A 21,866-nucleotide genomic window follows, 5' to 3' on the forward strand; every position below is an offset into this window, starting at 1 on the left:
GATGGAAATGAAGTAGGCTCAGGGATCTCTTTTGGGAAAGAAAAAAAGGGGAATGGGATGGGATAATAGGTAGATTAGTGTTATCTACTTATAAACTATTAGTTATAGACAATTTACATTGGTATAGATTCTTGTATATTGATACATATATAAAATTAGCTTTATACTCCTATATAAGATAATTTGTATATTGATACAAATTCAAATTATACTCGTTATATTGAATATACTCTTATTTTTGTTTATAATATTTGTTACATTTGCAAAGTTATTTCATCATATTGTATGCATGCCTGTTTCTACCTCTACTTAAGATAATTTGTATATTGATACAATTTTAGGATATATTTATCATATTTTTCATACATTTCTGCCTCTGATCAAGATATTTATATAGTTTACATTTTGAGGTCATGTCCTCATTTACTGCATATCTGTTTAAAGATTGTTTAATTTTATAATGTTAAGCCTTAGTATTTAAGCTATATAGGTATTAAAAATTATAGGTCAATAGTCACCCATATTTGTCATACTTTTAGTTAGGCTAATCAAGTTTTCTAGATGCACAGAGATTGTACTTCACGTAGATGGGTAATCTTCAAACACTTCAAAGAACTGTAGACTATGACATTTAAATAACTTAGGATTCTGTTGACACAACTGCTGCTGGAAGTACCAATCTATTCCCAAGACAATGTTGGGAACCAAAGACACTCCACTTGGAGCTTGTTTTCTTCTCTGTAAAACTGGCCTTTGAGCAAAGAACTGCCCTTGCCTTGACTACTGACAAAATACACTCTGTTCAAACTGGACAAGCAGGATACAAACAAAAATGACTGCCAAATCTCACCAAGACAGGGCAGGACAGTCTTTCAAATTTTCCTGCCTCTGAAATTGGTCTGTGAGATACTCTAGACCTTAGCCAAAGTTGTTTGCCACAGCATTGCAAATGAGACTTTAGGTGATTGCTTAGGTAGCCAGCTGTCTCTATCATTTCTTACACTGTTTGGAAGTTACTTTCTTGCACTTCCTGATTACTCAGGTAATATTATTTTCTTCCAGGCCTCCTTAGCCCCCTTATTCCCCAGGGAAAGGTGAGTGCACTATCTGCCTGTTCCACAGCCCCACTAAGCAGAACAATCAGTTCTGCAGCCCCATGATGCAGGACAATCAGATGCTATAGGGAGTCAAGTGAAAGCAGGAACTCAGTTACTGTGAGTGTCAGCTTATACAGGTTAAGTGACATCATGTGATGTGGGGGTACCTCCAGCCAATGAGAGACAGCCAAACCCTCCCTCTGGCTAGAGGGGTATCTACCTAGATTTTACTGTCTCATCCTCACTGGGTAGCTTTTACTATCCCTCAAACTTGAGCCAGGTTTTTCTCTGTCCTACAGGCCTCTAGGTATAGGTCCTGAGACAATTTTGCCCCAACACATTTTACATTTACAGGAATGCCATGACACACTTGTGGGACTCAGAGGACAATTTGAATCAGTTGTTTCTCTCCTCCCTCTGTTTGGGTTCTGGGAATTGAATACAAGTTATCAATATTGGTTATGAGTACCCTTACAGACTGATCCATCTGATTGACCTCTTAATTCTTTACATTAAATCCTTTCTGTTGTGAGCTCAATCCTACAGACACATATGGGTTTGCATAACAATGAAGATAAATCCTACTGTTTGTTGTTACTGGGAAGCTCTCCGGGAAGATAGGAATGTTTGCCCAAAGAAATCTTTTGTGGTCTATACTTCAAAGACCAAGTCTTGGAAAAGATCATCTATATCTCTGAATGGGTTGTTGTTTATCATCTCTTTGCTTATGTAATAATTTTATATGGATTTGTTATCTGTGACTTTGCTTTGATTACCCATAATGTTTACTGAGACATGATTTTTATTCTGTACATTTTATAGGACAATGTAATAAAACCAATAACTATTCCTTAAAATAGTCAGACTTTTTATTGTAATAAAATACAGATGTGTGCCAACTCTTGAATGGGTTGTTTTTCTTTGTGTTGCTGGTTTTTAGCATATTGATTTTGGTCTCTTATTGGTACCTCAAGAGAAGCATCTAAGGATACCAGTGTCCCTTTTGTGCAAAGCCCCTCCCAGAGATAGAAAGGGAGCCAGAAGAAGGATTGGGGCAAGTAGAAAAGATATAAAGAGCCAAGAAACAACATGAAGCTTTATTGCTAGTTAGAACTCAGGGAATCCTAGCAATTCGAAGCATCATTCTGGACTGGACCTCTGGATAGGGTTACAGGTAGGGCGTTTTTGGCTGCCTGTTCCCGGATGCTCAGGATATGCCCAAGGGCCTGCTGACACAGATCGGCACCCAAGAACTCCTTCACCGGCACTCGCCATGCTGTCAAACAGATTACAGCCAAGAGCCACCGGCTGCAGGGACAAAAATGTGGAAGTTGGAGAGCCAATGAGACCCCATTGCTGGCGACTCAGCACAGGCATGATGGACACAGCCCCATGGGAGGTCCAGGGCAGTGTGATCCCTTCCAAGACCTGACGGTAGCCAGAAGCTGCCTCCCACCCCGGCAGGGAACAAGTCACTCAGGATCTGCTCTGTGATTCTGGCTTTTCCCAGGTCACAGTGTTTCTGACGTATGGAAGTGGCAAGAAGAAGGGTCCTGCCCTTAGCTACTCTTCCACTCACTGGTCTCTTACCTGCATCAGCTCCTCCAGACACATAAGATCAGCCAGCATCACCTGATGGCCAGTAAGGAAGGTCCCATTCCCAAAGAACTTTTCCTCCAGACGCTGCAGAGACTCGAACATATTCTTTCGGTTCCGTTCGACTTTCTCCTCTGGAATCTGGGTCCCAATGAGTGGCCCCAACACCTGACCGAGCAGCAGAAGTGCTCCGTATGTAACCTTGACTCTTACCAGGTCCGATCCCTCCCCAGAGAACCCTGCACACCTTGGTCCACAGGGGCACTCCAAAGATGCTACGGATGTTATCAGTATGCCAGCCTAGATACTCGTGGACACGGGCACGGGCTTGCAGGTCAGCTGGGTACCAGTGGTCCGCCACCTGGTACTTGGAACTCAGGTACATCAGGATGGCTGAGCTGGGGACCAGGGTAAGAGGGGCTTGGAAGGACCTGGGCTGTTTTCCCATTCTTCGGTGGGACCCCGGGGAGTCTCCCATTTGAGGTACTTTCTTCTAGTCTCTTCACCTATCTCTCTCTCTGCTCAATCTTTCTTCTCTGCGGAGCTGCGCGTGGAATCCACCCCTCCCCCCAACACACACACACACACACACACACACACACACACGCACGCGCACACATGGCAAGAGCTCCTCCAGAGCTTTTGTCATTAGACTAGTGGGAGAACCAGCCAGCACCTGGAGACCTAATTGTTTCCCTGGTCCCCAGGGCCAAGACTTTTAGCAGATTAGACAGGGGACTTCTGGGAAGTCAGGAGAAACTCCTTCATTATTGAGTCTCCATTTTGTGTATCCCTGGACAAACGTCCCCGTTGTCACCTTTCAATACTCCTCAGTCATGGTGGTGAGGTCTGAAAGATGCGGGGGGAGTCCAGCAGAAGAAATGGACAGAGACTGGGATATACCGGATCAGCCCCCAGTCATCCTGGCCTCATTCAGACTGTCTGCTCTAGCCACGTCCCCTCACAGTCTGGGGTGGGTATCAGTCAGGCTAAGCCCCCTCCCTCCACCCCCGCCCCTGCCACCTCATCCCGACCGGACCAGCAGGAAGCGAGAGGAGGTGGCTTGGGCTCTGGATTTATTTCCAGCTGCACCTTTTGGTCAACATGAAATTTCCATCTTTGAAGACAGGAACTTTCCGCTGGCAGTTCAACTGCAAGAATTGCTTGCTCACATGTTGCCCTGGGAAGGAAGAAGCCAGAAAATGTCTTCTAGGACTCAGGCAGTACCTCTGTATTTCCCCTCTCTCTTTGCAACCAGACAAGGCTACAACGACCAAAGCCCGGACTGGGACCAGTGTCACAGAGGTGGTTCAGCTATGTGTTTCTACAGGAGCCAGCCATGATAAGCTAAATAGAAAGACCACCCAAAGGAAGTTCTCTACTTCCAACAACCATTATCACCTGCCAGAGTAGGACTCAGCCATCGAGAAGTTTTAAGGAGGCCTGAGTCTTATTAGTTTACCCTGAAGCAATACCTGGTTGCAGGAAGGATCATAAACTGGATTACCAGAACACCACCCAAGAACAGACCATCCAAAGAAATGCCTAACGTTCCAACCACTGTAGATAGGATCACCTGCCAGCACACACTCACCAAGACACCCCTAGACAAATGTCAGCCAACCAGGGGTCCTGAACCTCAGAAACCCCTCACCCCCACCTTTACTACTATAAAAACCCAACTCAACTGAGCTCGGGGTGTTCTCTGTTTATTCCAATATGTTGGACATGCGGAGAGGCGGAGTTTGCAAACTTACATAAAATAAAGGCTCTTTGCTTTTACAAATGGGACTCCTTGTTGTTTTTTTTGAGGGACTTTGTCGATCTGAGTGTAACAGTCTCTTCCCTGCAAAATCTCCGGGGGTTTTGTTAATCTAAATGTCACATACCTTCAAAGCAGGAACTCTGCAAATCTTTCGTTTTCTCCTCTACATCCCAGGGCAGAAAGTACCACCTTGTCTTCCTTGTCAGAGCAGAATTCAGGTTCAGAGGGGCCACTCCAAATAGGGCATTCCCTGGTGAGGGCACTGGGTGATGACATGATGGGGGGACTGTACCCATTAAAGAGTGAAGGGCTGACATGCTCTAGGCGAAGATGGGCACCAGGCTCAGGTCAACCTTTGAGTAAACCCACGGTGTTCAGCTGGAAGGGGATGCCGTTCTTCTTGGCGAAGATGTAGACGGCACGGCAGGGTTGCGACAGGAGGTCGAGGTAGAGCTCCAAGCCCTTGGCTGCAGCGGCGGGGATGGTGCGGATAGTCTGCAAAACCAGCACTAGCAAGTGCGGGCGATTTCGCTAATAAGGTGTCCAGCTCTGTCTCAGTGGGCCAAGCCTGACACGTTCCCCTTGCTACACAAAGGACGCCTGTTGCCCTTGGGGGAGGGAGCTGCTACGGTGGACTTTGCACAGAAAGGGGAGCGTGCCTTCGGGCAGAAGCTCTTGGCTCTAAGGAGTTGTGGAGCTAGAGATTCAGCCCAGAACTTTAGTGTCACCCAGAGCGGGAAAGAACCAAACACCACTTTTCAATACAGAGCCCCAGAGAATGCTGTGGGCTGGACGTGCGCTCCGCTCCCAGTCCTCCGTTACTGCCAGAGGGAAGAAGGGAACCCCCGTCCAAAGAGTGCAGCTTTGTCGCTGGCTGTTAGGAACCTTGCCTTAAGGCAGAACTGTTTAAGTCCCAGCAGCCCCGTAGAGCAAGGAGGTCGTCTAAAAACTGCATCTCCGCCATCAGTCCATGAAATCTGGAAGGCTGCTAGCCATGACTGAGGGAGTAGTGTCTCTCTCTCTCTCTCTCTCTCTCTCTCTCTCTCTCTCTCTCTCACACACACACACACACACACACACACACACACACACACACACCCCTTCACGTGTGGCATCTTCCACAGTGATGGTCACTGACTTTATCTGAATCTTTTAGAATAGCTGTGGCCTGTGGCCAACATGAGGAACCAAAATGCTTCCCTAGGAGTTTATTTCCAGTTTTATTTCCTTTTTTATTTTTGGACACTGGAGGATCTTGGTATGTTGCCCAGGCAGATCTCAAACTCTTGGGCTCCATTGATTCTCTTCCCTTATTCTCCTGAACAGCTTGGACTCCAGGGGAGACTCACCCTGCCTGGCTTTTCTGGAAATTTTTATGTTTGTTTGTTTGTTTGTTTGATTGATTTGGTTGGCTGTTTTGGGTTTTTGAAAATAGGGTATTGAAAAGTTTTTACGGATCAGTAAATTTCCAGTAATCCAAAAGTAATCCAAATCAGACCAATCAATAATCCAATCAATAATCAAAATCAGACCAAATCAAACCGGATTAGAAAAGGCCCAGGTTTAATGGGTGCCAGCGCTCCCTTGTGGCCTTCCAGCCCCCCAGGGATGGAGACAGAGAAGGAAGATTCCAACTGGGGGCAGTTTAAATAGCCTATGGGAGTGGTCTTGAGCCTCTCTGGGGAGGGAGTCACCGCTTGGCAGGCTTTTTTGGGGGTGGAGTCTGGACTGAGGCAACTCCCAGAGGAGGGGTCTTGGGATGGAACTTTAAACCCAAATATTTTAGACTCCTGGGATACATGGATGCCAGGGGCTGGGTTAAGCCTGGACCCAAACATTCCAGACTCTTTGGGCATAGGATGTTAGGGGCTATTGCTATTGGCTGAATGAATTTTCACACCTCCCCCTTTTGTCTAAACAAATGGGTTTTAAACCTAATACAAAACTACATACAGCCGGGGGATGGTGGCGCACGCCTTTAATCCCAGCACTCGGGAGGCAGAGGCAGGCGGATCTCTGTGAGTTCGAGACCAGCCTGGTCTACAGAGCTAGTTCCAGGACAGGCTCCAAAGCCACAGAGAAACCCTGTCTCGAAAAACCAATAAAAAAAAAAAAAAAAAAAAAAAAAGAAAGAAAGAAAGAAAGAAAAAAAAACTACATACAATAAAAACAAATATCAAGTATTGTCCAGGAAAAAGGGAAAAAAACCCCACAAAAATAGAACTACAACCAATATGAACAACATTAAGCAAGAAGCACATGCTAAATGTCCAGTCCAAGGTAATTAGCAAATTACAGAGAATATTTCAATAGTTGTCCTACCCTGAGGAGTCTAAGTCTTGTACTAAAATGCCTTAGCTAAGTTATGGGAGGAAAGTAGCTATGACTATCTAGTCTTTAACCCATCAAAGATCTGAAAAGGAAAGTTGTTGGGCCAAAATTATCTCAGAACCTATACCTAGAGGCCTGTTTCTGCCTTGATGATACAACTCGGATCACTCTTAGAAGGTAGACAAAATCCCACGTATATTCAACATTTCAGAGGACACCAAAATCTCCCTGGCCTCATTTCCCAAGGGAATGCTGCTGTGGATGCTGTAGCTTCAGCGGCCTGTCTCAGAGGTCTCAACTCTGCCCATACAAAATGCTACCCAAATGCATGACTTAACTCATGTCAGCTGGAGAGGACTCAAATACCTATACCCTCATATCCCTGCAACAGAGTTAAAGAGAACTGTTCATCCATGTAAGACTTGCAAACAATTTCTCCGCACCACCACCCCCTTTGCCACTTTACAAGGGCTGGGGGTGAACCCAAGAGGATTAGGACCCGATATCATCTGTAAACAGATGTAAGTACTATGGAGAAGGCATTGGTTCCCACGCAATGGGGAGGGGCCTGGGTGTGTGAGTCAGGGATAGGCCTGTGGTTCAGGTTGTAAGGGGTGGGAACAGCAGAGGACAGGGCAATTCACGAACTATCATTGGTTATAGCTCCTCAAAGAAGGAGGAGACTAGTGTCTGAGGGTCTTCAAGGCCATTGTTATGCCCCAGTCCATCGTTAATCATAAATACCAGAGAGTGATCCACTGTCTCTGCTTCTGTATAGAGAAGGGTGCAGGCTGGCATGGTAACTATGTCATTTTTTTAAAATGTCCTATGAGGACAGGTACGGGGAAAAGATATAACAGCACGGGCATCGAGAGGCACAGGCAAGGAGTCCAGATTGCGTTCATCTTTCCATCACCTGCTGACCGGTGCTGGCTGCCTCTAAAAAGAGCCGGGCAGACAGGTCACCCTGATCACAATTCCTCGAGTCCCCTTGCAGGTCACTAGGTAACCCCAACTGAGTTCAGAGCAGCTATGCCAGCCTTCTTTGCTCTTGCCCTTTTTAGGCTGACTCTCAGGTTTTTTTTCTATCCTTGGCGGTCAGTGGTCCCCTCAGATTTTGCAACTGTTTCCTGCCCGGGGCCTCAGGAGGGCTCAGGGATGCAAACCTTCCCTTTGTTAGCATCTGAAGAATGGGAGGGCAGCTGTGACGGGCTGTTGGGACAGCTGTGCTGGGGACCTTTTAATCACAAGAGCCTTTATGCAATTCTCTCTCCAGAAATCAGGCCACCCTCCCACATAGCTCACTCCAGAGTTGAATAACCACACAGGCTGTTACCCTGCAGCTAATCCTAGTTTGCTTTTTGTTGCTGTGATAAAGATGATGGCCAAAAGAAGCTTGGGGAGGAAAGAGTTTATTTCATCATACAACTCATAGTCCATTATTCAGAAAGGCCAGGAATTCAAAGGCAGGAATCTGGAGTCTAGAATGAAAGCAGAGGTCATGGAGATACACAGCTTACTGTTTTGCCCCCTCATGGCTTGCTCAGTTTGCTTTCTTTTTTTTTTTAAAAAAAGTATACAATGGTCTTATTCTGTTTTTATTATTATTATTATGTATACAATAATCTGTCTGCATGTATGCCCTCACGCCAGAGGAGGGCGCCAGATATCACTACAGATGGTTGTGAGCCACCATGTGGTTGCCGGGAATTGAACTCAGGACCTTCGGAAGAGCAGGCAATGCTCTTAACCACTGAGCCATCTCTCCAGCCCCCAGTTTGCTTTCTTATATTACCCAGGACCCCTTGCCCAGAAGAACATGCCCTCCCACATCAATCATCAATCAAGATAGTAACCCACAGACTTACTTGTGTGCAGGTCAATCCAATTGAAGCGTATTCTCAGTTAAGGTTCTGTCTTCCCACATGACCCTAGCTTGTGTCAAGTTGGTCTCTCCTCCCTAAAAGAAAATTAAACCCCTCTCCAGCACATAGATCTTGTCTTAGTTAGGGTTTCTATTGCTGTGAAGAGACACCATGACCATGGCAACTCTTATAAAGGAAAGCATTTCATTGGGACAGGCTTACCATTTCAGAGATTTAGTCCATTGTCGTCATGGGAAGCATGGTGACATGTGGGCAGACATGGTGCTAGGGAAGGAGCTGAGAGTTCTCTATCCACATCCAGAATGGCAGGCAGCAGGAAGAAAATGCCACACTGGGCATGGCTTGAGCATCTGAGACCTCAAAGCCCACCCCCAGTGACACACTTCCCCCAACAAGGCCAGCCCTCCTCCAATAAGACCAGACCTCCCTATGGGCCTTTGGGGCCCATTTTTATTCAAACCACACATAGCTAAGTACTGTCCCTCCCCCTTGCGACAACAGTTAAGCCCAGCTGCCTGATATGCTAACACAAAAGAACCCTGACTTTTATCTAGTGCCTTCCTTCCGTGTGACTCTTGACATGTAGACCAGACCATTGATTTTTGTCTCCAAGACTCACTGTTGAATGGAGGGGTGACATCAACAAGTCAGTAAGCAAACACCTCTCCGTTCCCCTGTGCTTAGCCCAGTTGCTCCATTTTGCTTTCCTGTTGAGCTATCTGTCCATGCTCCATTCGTTCACAGGACTGTGACAAATCCAAGTCTCTACCGGGCCACCAGCATGGGATGGGGCTGCTGTGTCCAAAGGCAATATGGGCCAGGGGCTTCTGGCACATCTGAACATGCCAGATCAGGGCCTAGATTCCCACTGCCAGGCAGTGGTGAGACCCCTTGCTCTCTTGGTCCTGCCTGCTTTCGCAAGGCAGATTCTGTTTGCCTGGGCTCTGGGCCATCTCTGGTTCCTAGCCCAGGCATGCTTCTCCACTGTGGACCAGCCAGGCGATTGTGTACAGAGCAGAGCTTATTCTTGAAGAGAACCAAGGACCTGGCAAAAATTCAACCCTTCACCTGTGTCCTGGTTCCTCATTCCAGGGACAGAAGCCACAATGACTGTCTGAGGGTTTTTATTGCTGTGATGGAACACAATGACCAAAAGGCAAGTTGTGGAGGAAAGGGTTTATTTAGCTCATACTTCCACAGCACAGTTCATCATCAAAGGAAGTCAGGAACTCAAGAAAGGCAGGAACCTGGAGGCAGGAGCTAATGCAGAGGTCATGGAGGGGCTGCTTACTACTTGCCCAGCCTGCTTTCTTATAGAACCCAGGACCACCAGGCCAGGGATGGCCCCACCCACCATGGGCTGGGCTCTCCCCCATCAATCACTGCTTAAGAAAATGCCCTACAGGCTTGCCTACATCCTGATCTTATGGAGGCATTTTCTCAACTGAGGCTCTGTCCCCTCTGATGACTCTAGCTTGTGTCAAGTTGACATAAAACTAGCCAGGACAGTGACCTTGCTTGTCACTGTCAGAGTGACAAAAGGCGTAAGTGGGGTGTTCACTCACCCAGCCAAGGCATGAGCTGTTCCTGAAACCATGGATGATGTCATCCCCACATCATCATGTGAATGTGTGTGTTGGGGGGCATGTCTATCTCCCAGAGTCCTACCCTCTAGTAGGCTTCGGATCCCGTGAAAAGCATGGGGAAGGCATTACAGCCCCTTTTCACAGTGAAAGACCCAGATAAATCCAGACCCCTCTAGCAGAAAAAATAGAGCAAAAAATCTAAGCAGGGAGAGAAGAATCAAAAATCTAGATTAGCCGGTTCAGTGACTCTGCTTCAGGAACTAGCTGAAGATAAAGTTAGATTATAATCTTGAGAAACAGGGAGTTATTCCCTTGTGATTATCACTGGTCTTTTTGGAATTTTTCAGTGATCACTGGTATTTTCGGAATTTTCCAATGACGTCCTTCCTACCCCCTTTGGATTATTGGGTTATAGTTTCTTCCCTTAAATACCCCTTCTCCCAGCTACTTGGGGTCGAATTCTACCCCTTAGTGGGAAATGAGTTTCAGCCCCAGCGCTCTGGTTCCTGTCAATAAACCTCATGTGATTGGAGCAAGGACGGTCTCTCGTGAGTTCCTGGGGGGGTTGTGTTATCCTGAGACTTGAGTGAGAGTCTCCCCACACTAGGGGTCTTTCAACAGTCCAAAAAGGTGTGGACCGGAGGATGAGTCTCCCTTCCTCAGGTTTCAGAATGGGGCCCTGATCATTTCCTGGGAGGTCTTGACTAGGAGCACAGGAAAGCCTAGATGACTCTGGCTTGTGGCCAACCCCACATGCTACTCAATCAACACGTTCCAGTGTGGGTGCCAAGCCCTGGCTCCCTTTGCACCCATTTTCTGAGACTTTGCCCACAGCCCAGCCCTTCACAACGCAAGAGAAGTGTCTCAGTCAAAATAGACTCACAGAGTGTGACTGTGAGCACATGAAAAAACTACTGCACGGAGAGACTAGGTGACCACTTTTCAACGTCAGAGATTCCCACACTGCTAGTCCTCCACAGGGCAGGGCTGCTTTCATTGTCTGGAATGGGGCTGCTAGCTGGAAGCAGTGAGGTCCCCATAGAGGGCAGACCAGGGCTGCTGCAGATGAAGAGGGTGGAAATGTAGATCTAGAGAGGAGAAGAGGGGAACATCTCCCAGCAGTGTGTGGAGGTAGAGCAGTAACGATGCTGTGCAGACAGAATACAGCTTTGGTGTCCCTCTCCTAAAGGCAAAGCTTTGGAGAAGCTGGTTAAATGTTAGGGTGTGAGCCAAAGATTGGCTCAGAAAGATTCCCAACTCCCTTCCTGTTTGTCGGTAAATATTTCGTTTTCCAAAATATTCCCCCTAGGTTTATTTATTTATTAAGTATAATCTGTTCTGCCTGCAGGCCAGAAGAAGACACCAGATCTCATTACAGATGGATGTGAGCCACCATGTGGTTGCTGGGAATTGAACTCAGGACCTCTGGAAGAGCAGGCAAGGCTCATAACCTCTTAGTCATCAGTCATCATCTGAGCCCTTGGTGGTTAATCTTGATCGTCAACTAGACTGAATTTAGAATCATGTGGAAGACACAGTTCTGGGTGAGTCTGGGAAGGGATTTTCTAAATACGGGTGATTTCATGCCATTGGATAGAGTCCAGGACAGCGTGTAAAGAAGCATGTACGAATGTGAGGGCTGACTTCTGCTCCCTGGCTGTGGATGGGATGAGACCAGCAGCTCATACTCCCTCTACCTTACCTCCATGCCTTCTCCATTTTGATGGCCTTTGCGCTCCACCTGTGAGCCAGAATTAACCTCTCCTTCTTTTAAATTAATTCATTTATTTATTATGCAGTGTCCTGCCTGCACGTATCCCTGCAGGCCAGAAGAGGGCACCAGATCTCACTACAGATGTTTGTGAGCCACCATGTGGTTGCTGGGAACTGAACTCAGGATCTCTGTAAGAACAGCCAGTGCTCTTAACTGCTGAGCCATCTCTCCAGACCTAACCTCTCTTTCTTTAATATGCTGTTATAAATATGTTTTTCCAGTAACAGAAAACAAAACAAACCCAACTATGGCGGGTGGCAGCACATACGTGTAGTACCAGCACTTGGTGAGATAGAGAGGCAGAGGCAGGTGAATCTCTATGAATCTGAGGTCAGTTTGGTCTACATAGCAAGTTTCAGGTCCGTCAGTACCACAGAATGAGACCCTGCCTCAAAAACAAACAAAACAAGAAAAATAGCTACTCTAGCTGACCACAGCACAGCTGTCTTCTATACCTCCTCAACTTTGCCCTGCAGACTGGGGCAGGAGCCAGGGCTGCAGTAATGGAAGGTACCAATTGGTATATATAGCTTCTCCCTCCCATTGCCCCGGACAGACATCATCAATCCATCACTGCATTCAATATCATCATCATGTTGCCTGCCAATAGCATCCACATGTACAAAGTAAGTCATCTCAATTCTGTCTTGCAGACTGGGGCAGGAGCCAGGACTGCCAGTAATGGAAGGTTAATGGTCTGACTCGTTAGTCTAATTAATCTTAAGAAAAACCAGGAGTCAGATATCAGGTTAAAAACCTGGACGATCAGAGGACCGGGAGCAGCCAATTGTATCCTACTGGTTTTGTTGCTCAGTCCAAAAAACTGAGATCCTGTCTACACTCCACCTTATCACTTCCCATCTCCACCTCCCAAGTGCTGGGATTAAAGGCATGTACCACCACTGCCCTATGGTTAATCAGTGGCTAGCTCTGCCTTCTGACCTCCAGGCAAGCTTTATTTGTCAGAACACAAATAAAATATCACACAACAGTGGCCTAGTAGCCAGGACCTTCCTGACTACTGAGCAGGTCTCCCTGGTAGGTGTGATGATGTTCCTGGCATCAAAGTAAGAGAGGCCTTCATGCCTGCCTGCTAGCAGACGTGGGCTGTCACCTCTCCAAAGCTTGACCTCAGCTGGCTGTTAGGCCCACAGAAGGTGATTCTAGGAGCTCCACAAGTTAATATTCTAGTCCCAGGGGACCCATAAGGTGTGGCACGGCCCTCTGCTGGCACAGAAGCTGTTGCAGTGGCTTCTGGAGGTGTTCACTAAGGGGAAGAAGCTTGCTTTCTGCCCTGCATGATACTGTCTGTTACAAACAGATCCTGATCCTCAGCCTCACACTGTCCTGTGGAAACGAGGCCTAGAAAGACAGGGCATCTTCCAAGATCATTGTTATCGTCAACGTGACAAGGTCTAAGTCACCTTGGAGGCACGTCTCTGGCCACGCCTGTGAGGGCGTGTCTTGACTGGGTTCACTAAAGTGGGAAGTGATAGGATTCTGCGTGAGAGGGACCTTGGAGCGTGGGTGAGGGACAGACAGACAGAGAGACAGAGCTTAAGTGGGCGTTTTATTGCGATAAAGGGAGTGGGGAGGGAAGAGAGACAGACTGAGAGAAAGAGAGAGAGAGAGAGGCAGAGAGCAGCTTCCCTCTTCAGAAAAACAGCGGGAAGAGCAAGAATGGGCGCAGTTTGTCTCTTAAAGGGAACTTTTGCACCTCTGAACAGGCTACTTGGTGAAGTAGCAGCCATAGGACCCTGGGTGCCTGAGTACATTCCGCCAGGGGATACAGGTGTGTGTGTGCAGGGGCAGGGGGGCATCATTCTTTGGGGTTGGTTCCCAGATTGCAAGAAAAGAAATGCGAGCAGCAGTGTTCACCACCCTCTTGTTCCTGACCCCAGATTTGATATGACCTGCTGCCTCAAGACCCTTCCCCCTATGGCTTTCCACCGTGATAGAGAATGAGACTGAATAAATCTTTCCTTCCGTATCTTGTCTGGCCAAGAATTTTACTGCAGCAAAGAGGAAATTAACTAGTAAAGCCGTAAAGCCCAAAGCCACTGTGTGGCCTCAGCATGCGTTTCTAGTGACCTTCTTCCACAGCTGCGCGGTGCACAGTAGGAGCTGTGTTGCTTTAATCAAGGCTAGAGAGTTTCTGGGTTCCTGCATGGTACAGTCTGGTGAACCCACACCCTGAGCGCCCTCAAAACTGCCCCTTTGCTCCCTGAACTCCCGCAGTGTGTTAGCTTCCCATCACTGTAATAAAATACCCTAGAGAGTTAACTTACAACGAAGAAAAGGAAGCTGAAGAGGTGGTTCAGCACATAAGGCCGTGTTCTTCCCTGGCAGGGGAGCAGGGTTCAGTTCCTAGCACCCGTGTTGGGCAGCTCACACACCTGTAACTCTGGTTCCAAGGGCTCTTTTGTCCTCTGCTGGCTTCTTTGGGCATCTTCACTCATACATGTATAATATATATATAAATATACTCTCCCTCCCACATATACATAATTTCAAAATAAACATAAATGTTCAAAGAAAAGAAGCTTTCTATTTTATGTGCATGGCTCTTTACCTCCACGTATGTCTGTGCCCCGTGGAGGCCATGAAAGGGTGTGGCGGACCTCTCGACCGGCGATGAAGAATGACCACCACACCAGGATTCCACTCAGATCACGCTTTTACTGGAGTGCCCTTGATTGACGGGGAGCATGGAATGAGGGGCGGGAAAACGAGGAACAGGGAGCAGACGGGAGAGGCAGCAGGAAGCGAAGGGGCGGGGTGCCCTAAGGCAGCCGCTTAAATAGGGAATTGGCACACGGGTAGCCCTGTGATTGGCTGCCAACAACAGCTGACACCAGACCGCATCGGGATAGGCTCAAGGATCCTCATCCACTGCGCATGCGGGAAGCGGGTACGCGCAGCTCTCAAAGCCATAGCCAAATATGGAGTTGTTTATAACCAATAAGACAGGATGTCGGCGCCATCTTGTAATGGCGATCCTGTCTGGCTCACTACAATTCCCCCTTATTGTTTGTAAGCAATGAGCGCAGGACTAACGTCATCCAATCTGACCCCCACCTCATGATGTGTTGGTCGATCGAGGATGGAAGATATTTTCCATGGACACACCTTCCCCTGTGCAATGGGTACTCGAGGAACCCCGGGGGTGCAAAGGCTGTGTCGCAGGAACCTACAACCACACACCTTCCCAAGTGCAATGGATCGACAGATCCCATGGGGTGCAAAGGCTGTGCAGGAGGAACCTACATCCGCACACCTACCCAAGTGCAATGGATCAATCAACAGATCCCATGGGGTGCAAAGGCTGTGCAGGATGGAAGCCCTAAGCGTCTCTTAGTGCTGACAACCATATCTGGGGGAAGGAGCCACACTCCAGGGTAGCTAAAGCCTGAGAGATTATAACCTTATCCCAATATAGCCTTATCCCTATTGGTCTGGTGCTCGAAGGCAGCAAACCAACCACAGGCACAACACATAGCCACCCAGGCAGCTTGCCAAAAAACATGCCCATGGAACTGAAAGCACAGGGACCCTTTCTCTGTAATGTTACGTGCTTCTCCTAAAAGGGCCACTTTAGACTTATAACTCAAGGTTTCTATCGGTGGTAAAAATCTGGGGAAATCATGGCGAATGGGCATCGCCTTTGGGAAGGCTGACAGGCTTCTCCTTCTGTGCTCCACCTTCCCCTGGATCCACGTCATCAGGGATGTTAGCAGGAACTTTCTCCAGCGACTCAGCCTCTTCCTTAGGAACTTCCTTGATCATGCGTGTCAGCCGGCTCGGAATCCAAAGTGGAGCCTCTTGGCCCTGTGGAAAAACACATACAGCTCCCCTGGATCTTGCCACCGCAAGATCCGGTCCATACCATTTGTTATCCAATATATCTTTCCACATCACATATTCCTTTTGTTCCATAGGGCCTGCTGCATGCTTTTCAGCTGCTGCAGTACCCGACTCATTCAGGTTTAAAAAATTAAGTGTGAAGAGAGCAAGGGAGATTCTTTCCCTGGGGGAGGCGGATTCAGCTATTCCCCCTTTTTGTTTTTGTAGAATTTCTTTAATATTTCTGTTGGCTCTCTCCACAATACCTTGTCCTTGTGGATTGTATGGAAGACCCGTAATGTGGGTCACTTGGAGCTGTGCGCAAAAGGCACGAAATCCATGGGAGGTATATGCCGGGCCATTGTCTGTCTTCAGGCGTAGGGGTTTTCCCCAGGCAGCCCAGGCCTCAAGGCAATGTGTTTTTACATGAGTCACCTTTTCTCCCGCTAGGGGCGTGGCATGAATAATGCCAGAAAAGGTATCCACTGATACATGTAAATATTTTAATTTGCCAAAATCAGGCAGATGGGTAACATCCATTTGCCACAACACGTTAGGTTGCAGCCCTCTAGGGTTGACCCCAACATTAGGAGGGTATAAAAAGGTCACACATGAAGAACAGGCTTTAACTATATCTCTGGCTATCTGTCTGGAAATATGAAATTTTTTTCTAAGGGTATTGGCAGGCACATGCCAAAGCTTATGAAAATCTCGTGCTAATTCTATAGGGTCCGAGACGACCAAAGCCATGGACCGGGTAAGGCAGTCAGCCAAATCATTGGCCTCAGACATGGGTCCTGGAAGCAAAGTATGTGCCCGAATATGTCCAATGAAAAAGGGATTATCCCTTTGTAAAATGCACGCTTGAATTTGACATAAAATATTGGAAACTGTACTTGAATTTCTAACAAAGGCGGCCACCTCCAACGAGGCAACAGCATTCACCACATATTTAGAATCTGAAAATAAATTGAAGGGTTCTGAAAATCTTTTAAAAACTTCCAGCACGGTCATACATTCCGTGACTTGTGGGGAATCAGGTCGAAAATCAAGCAAAATGGGTTCCCTACCTTGAATTACTATGGCACCTTTGCCAGTTTTGGAGCCATCAGTAAAAACAGTCAAGGCCATATTAATGGGCTTTTTAAAGGTGACCTTAGGAAAATACACTAAGTTCCTTTCCACAAAATTCAATATGGGATGTCTTGGATAATGATTATCAATAAGGTTAGGAAAAGCGCAAACCAAAACAGCCCATTCATTTACTGTAGCTGCCAATGTCTCCACCTGTCCCTTGGTATAGGGAATAATTAATTTATCTGGCATGGTTGCAAAAGATGTTAAGCAATGCTTTATCCCCAATACCGCTTGAGAAGCAACCAACTCAGGATAATATTGAATAGCTTTGGTACCTGAAGAATTACCATGGAACCACCATAAAGGGCCATCTTGCCATAGCACCCCAGTAGGGTAATGTGTAGTTTTTAAGATGCATAAGAATATGGGCAAAGCAGGATCGACTCGGCACAATTGTGCCTTAGTCATTGCTTTCTCCACCTGTTTTAAAGCCTTTTCAGCCAAGGGGGTCAAAGTTCTGTTTGAGTTAACATTTGGATCACCTTCCAAAATAGAAAACAAGGGCAACAACTTTGCCCGGGGGATGTTTAAATACCCCCTAATCCAATTAATATCCCCCAATAATTGTTGAAAATCATTAAGTGTCCTCAAATGATGGGTGCGAATGGAAATCTTTTGAGGGGTCACCGTCAAAGGGGATATAATTGCCCCCAGAAATTTTATAGTAGTAGTCTGTTGGATCTTATCAGGTGCCAAGACCAGGCCCCAACGGCGTAGGGCCGAGGCCGTTTCCTGGAATGCGGCCAGGAGCATTTCCTGCGAAGAGGCAGTCAACAGGACGTCATCCATGTAATGAATTATTTTTATTTTTGGGAATTGTTGTCTAACGGGTAGGAGGGCCTGAGCTACATATAGCTGGCATATTGTCGCGCTATTGGCCATCCCCTGTGGAAGCATTTTCCATTGATAACGAGTATCGGGTTGCTCATGGTTAACCGATGGCAAAGTGAATGCGAATCGCTCCCTATCATCTGGGTGCAAAGGAATGGAAAAAAAGCAATCCTTGATGTCCAAGGCCATGACCGGCCAGCTACGTGGCAAGGCAGAGAGTAAGGGTAGTCCCCTCTGGACTGCACCCATAACCTGCATCTGAGCATTAACTGCACGCAAGTCATGTAATAATCTCCATTTTCCTGAGCTCTTTTTAACAACAAAGATAGGGGTGTTCCATGGTGAAACAGAAGGCTCCACATGCCCGAGCCTTAATTGTTCTAAGACCAGGTTTTTTGCAGCTTCCAATTTTTCTTGAGAAAGGGGCCACTGGGGAACCCATACCGGCTTATTGGACTCCCAGGGTATGGGCAAAAGATTGTTATTGGAAGCCGATTCTTCAGTGGCCCCTAGGAAAAACCCAGGCCCTTTCTATCCTGTTTTTTCATAGACTCTATAGGCCTGCGACAACCCTGAAGATTCTTCCCCAGGCCCTTAGATGGAACAAAACCTTGTCTTTTCATCATACTTTTACTAGCCTCTGAATAATCATTAGTTAGCTTAAGTTTCAATTGATGTTGAATGTCACGGCCCCACAAATTAATGGGAACTTCAACCACGAAGGGTTGAACCGTGCCTTGTTGGTCCTCCATTTTCCAGACCAGCTCTTTGGCACTCATGTATGGGGTGCGTGCGTAGCCCAGCCCTTGTAAGGATTGAGATGACTGTTGCAATGGCCAGCGCTTGGGCCAGGCTTGCAGCTGGATAATACTCCGGTCTGCCCCAGTATCCACCAATCCGGAGAATATCTTTCCCTCTATCATTAAATCCAGCATGGGCCTCTGATCTAGTTCCATAGACAGACAGGCAAGGTCCACTCCAGTGGAGCCCAACCCCTTGTCATTCCTTTCCTTAAGATGTGCAGGAAAGGTCTCATGCTTAGATGGTAGTATAAGCAGTTGGGCAATCCTGTCCCCTGGCGCAATAGAAATCACGCCACAGGAAGAATGACACAGGATCTTAATCACTCCAGTATAATCGGAATCAATGACTCCTGGAAAGACAATCAAGCCTTTCATAGTGGATGAGGATCGTCCTAAGACAATCCCCACTGTTCCTTTTTCTAAGGGGCCATACATGTCAGATTCAACCACCTGAATTCCCATCTCCTGGGTTAACACCAGTCCGGTGGAGGCACGGAGGTCCAACCCTGCTGAGCCTGAGGTTGCTCGGCGGATACAGTCGGGTTGGGAATGGTGGTCTGCTGCAGTGCCCCATAAATTTTCGGGCCCTGGGGACGGGGGCCCCTCAATCCGTTTTTTGACTCCTGGCCACCGAGCTGCATAATGGGCTGTCCATTGATGTCCTTAAAGGACCGGCATTCATTGGCCCAATGCTTTCCGTTCTTACATCTTGGGCAAATGCCAGGTTGCCTCACATTAGGAGTCTGAGCCGGAGAAGACAGCCCTTTCAGTAACGGGCATTGTCTCCTAAAATGTCCTTGTTGTCCACACTTGAAACACCCTCCTCCTTTCCTTGTCTTTGCGGCCTGAGTAGCAGATAAAACAGCAGCCGCTAAGCCTGCATTGGTAAGGGGCCCTCCAACCTCTCGGCAGGCTTTTAGCCAAGCCTCAATTCCCTTCTCTCTAACAGGAGTAATGGCCCCCTGACATTCCTTAGTACTCTGTTCAAAAACAATCTGCTGTACCAACGGCATCACCTGATCCACATCCCCAACAATCTTTCCAGCCATATCAAGCATCCTAGCCACAAAATCAGAGAAGGGTTCATTTGGCCCCTGAATAATCTTTGTTAGGTGGCCTTTGACTTCTCCTTTATTATTCAAGGACTTCCATGCCCTATAGCAGATATCATTAATCTGTTGGTACACCTCCTGAGGATATCCTAGCTGGTCGGCAGCCCATTGCCCTTGCCCCAAAAGCATATCCGCTGTCCATTGGGGACGATTATTCTGGGCATTCACCCTAGCTTGGACATGAGCTTTATCTGTAACAATGGATTTAAAATCCAAAAATTGTCCCATACTTAGGCAAGCCTTAGCAGTCTCAAACCAATCTGTAGGAGTCATGGCCATGGTGGCGATTCTACGCAGCAAGGCTATGGTATAATTAGCTGTAACTCCATAGGTTCGAACTGCTTCCACTAAATCCTTTAACTGTTTATAAGATACAGGCTCATAATGTCTCTCATTAGTCTGCAGGTCTTCAAAAACTGGAAATGCAGACGCTAGACGTGCCCATGTATCTCTTTTAATAAAATGGCATCCCCCTCTCCCTTGTGAATAGGATGGAAGCACAGGGGGCAGGCATGGTTCCCGTGGCGCCAATGGGCCCACACCCACCCCTGCTGACTCATTATTTGCAGGGGGCCGCCTCCATTCATATCCTTCCTCCTCATAGTCAGCGGAGGTTTCCTCCAGATCTTCATCCTCCTGAGGGTCTACCTCCTCCTCAGACCGATCCAGGCTCGCAAATTCCTCGAGCGCTGGATAGAGGGGACTTCTCCCCTTCTCATTAGCCTCTCTTTTAGAGAGGTTTGTACCAGGATCCTTTTCTCTTGCTTTTTTTCTTTCAGGCCTTTCCAAGTTTCCTCCCTTTGAATCTGAATCTGAAAAACTGTTCTTGTGTTTAATGCGGGCCTTTCGCCCCTCTCTCGGAACGTCAACCTTGTTCCCCGCCCTGAGGTTGCGGCCGGACTTAAGGCAGTGCAACCAGAGACAGCAGGCCAGTATAAACATCACAAACGCCACGAACACGAGACCAAACACCCAAGAACCCACTCCCACAAACAGCATACTTGGGGAGACTGAAATTAGCATACTGGGAGAAACTTACCGACGTCGCCACTCCGCGTGTTGAGTTCAGAATCCTCTTCGGCCCTTCGCCTGGCGACCGAAGTTCCCGGGTTTTCGGCACCAGCTGTGGCGGACCTCTCGACCGGCGATGAAGAATGACCACCACACCAGGATTCCACTCAGATCACGCTTTTACTGGAGTGCCCTTGATTGACGGGGAGCATGGAATGAGGGGCGGGAAAACGAGGAACAGGGAGCAGACGGGAGAGGCAGCAGGAAGCGAAGGGGCGGGGTGCCCTAAGGCAGCCGCTTAAATAGGGAATTGGCACACGGGTAGCCCTGTGATTGGCTGCCAACAACAGCTGACACCAGACCGCATCGGGATAGGCTCAAGGATCCTCATCCACTGCGCATGCGGGAAGCGGGTACGCGCAGCTCTCAAAGCCATAGCCAAATATGGAGTTGTTTATAACCAATAAGACAGGATGTCGGCGCCATCTTGTAATGGCGATCCTGTCTGGCTCACTACAAAAGGGCATTAAGGTATTCTGGAACAGGTCTTTGTAAGCCTATCTGTGGGTGCTGGCGATGGAACCTAGTCCCCTGGAAGAGCAGTTAGCGCTTTTAACCACCAGGCTATCTCTGCGGCCCCTAAAATTTTTTAAAGGAAAGAGAGGTTATTTGGTCTCAAGATTTTAAAGAGTTAAGAGTCATGACTGGGAGGACCTATTGCTTTCAGGTCTCTGGGGGTGGGGGTGTTAGACACGGTGAGGAAGTGCATATGGCAGGGAGAACTGTGACCTCATGACCAGGAAGAAAAAGAAGAAAGATGAGACTTCCATTCTACAGGCCCCCTCAAGAAAATGTCCTCCAATGAGCCAACACCTTCTATCCCTTCAAGAACTTGTTCTCAGTGTGTCAATGCCTTCTGCCAGGACTCACCTTTCTTTATCACCATTAGTCCTAGGGTTTCTATATGCACGCTACCACTGGGCTATAGTACCAGCTCTACAGGCCCCACCTTTTAAGGCTCCCACTATCACCTTTAACGCATGGCCTTCAGAGATCATTCAAAATCCAAGATGAAGCACCTACCTTTTTCCAGT

The 21,866-nt window shown here is 47.5% G+C and overlaps 1 pseudogene; it reads right to left on the minus strand.

The window, feature by feature from the left end:
• Positions 1-2,211: 2,211 nt before the first annotated feature.
• On the minus strand, positions 2,212-11,969 carry LOC121445620 (annotated as a pseudogene).
• Positions 11,970-21,866: the final 9,897 nt, after the last annotated feature.

The sequence above is a fragment of the Microtus oregoni genome, unplaced genomic scaffold, assembly GCF_018167655.1.
Source record: "Microtus oregoni isolate MIOR12 unplaced genomic scaffold, Mior012 000229F_ref0000137, whole genome shotgun sequence".
NCBI classification, from domain to species: Eukaryota; Metazoa; Chordata; class Mammalia; order Rodentia; family Cricetidae; genus Microtus; species Microtus oregoni.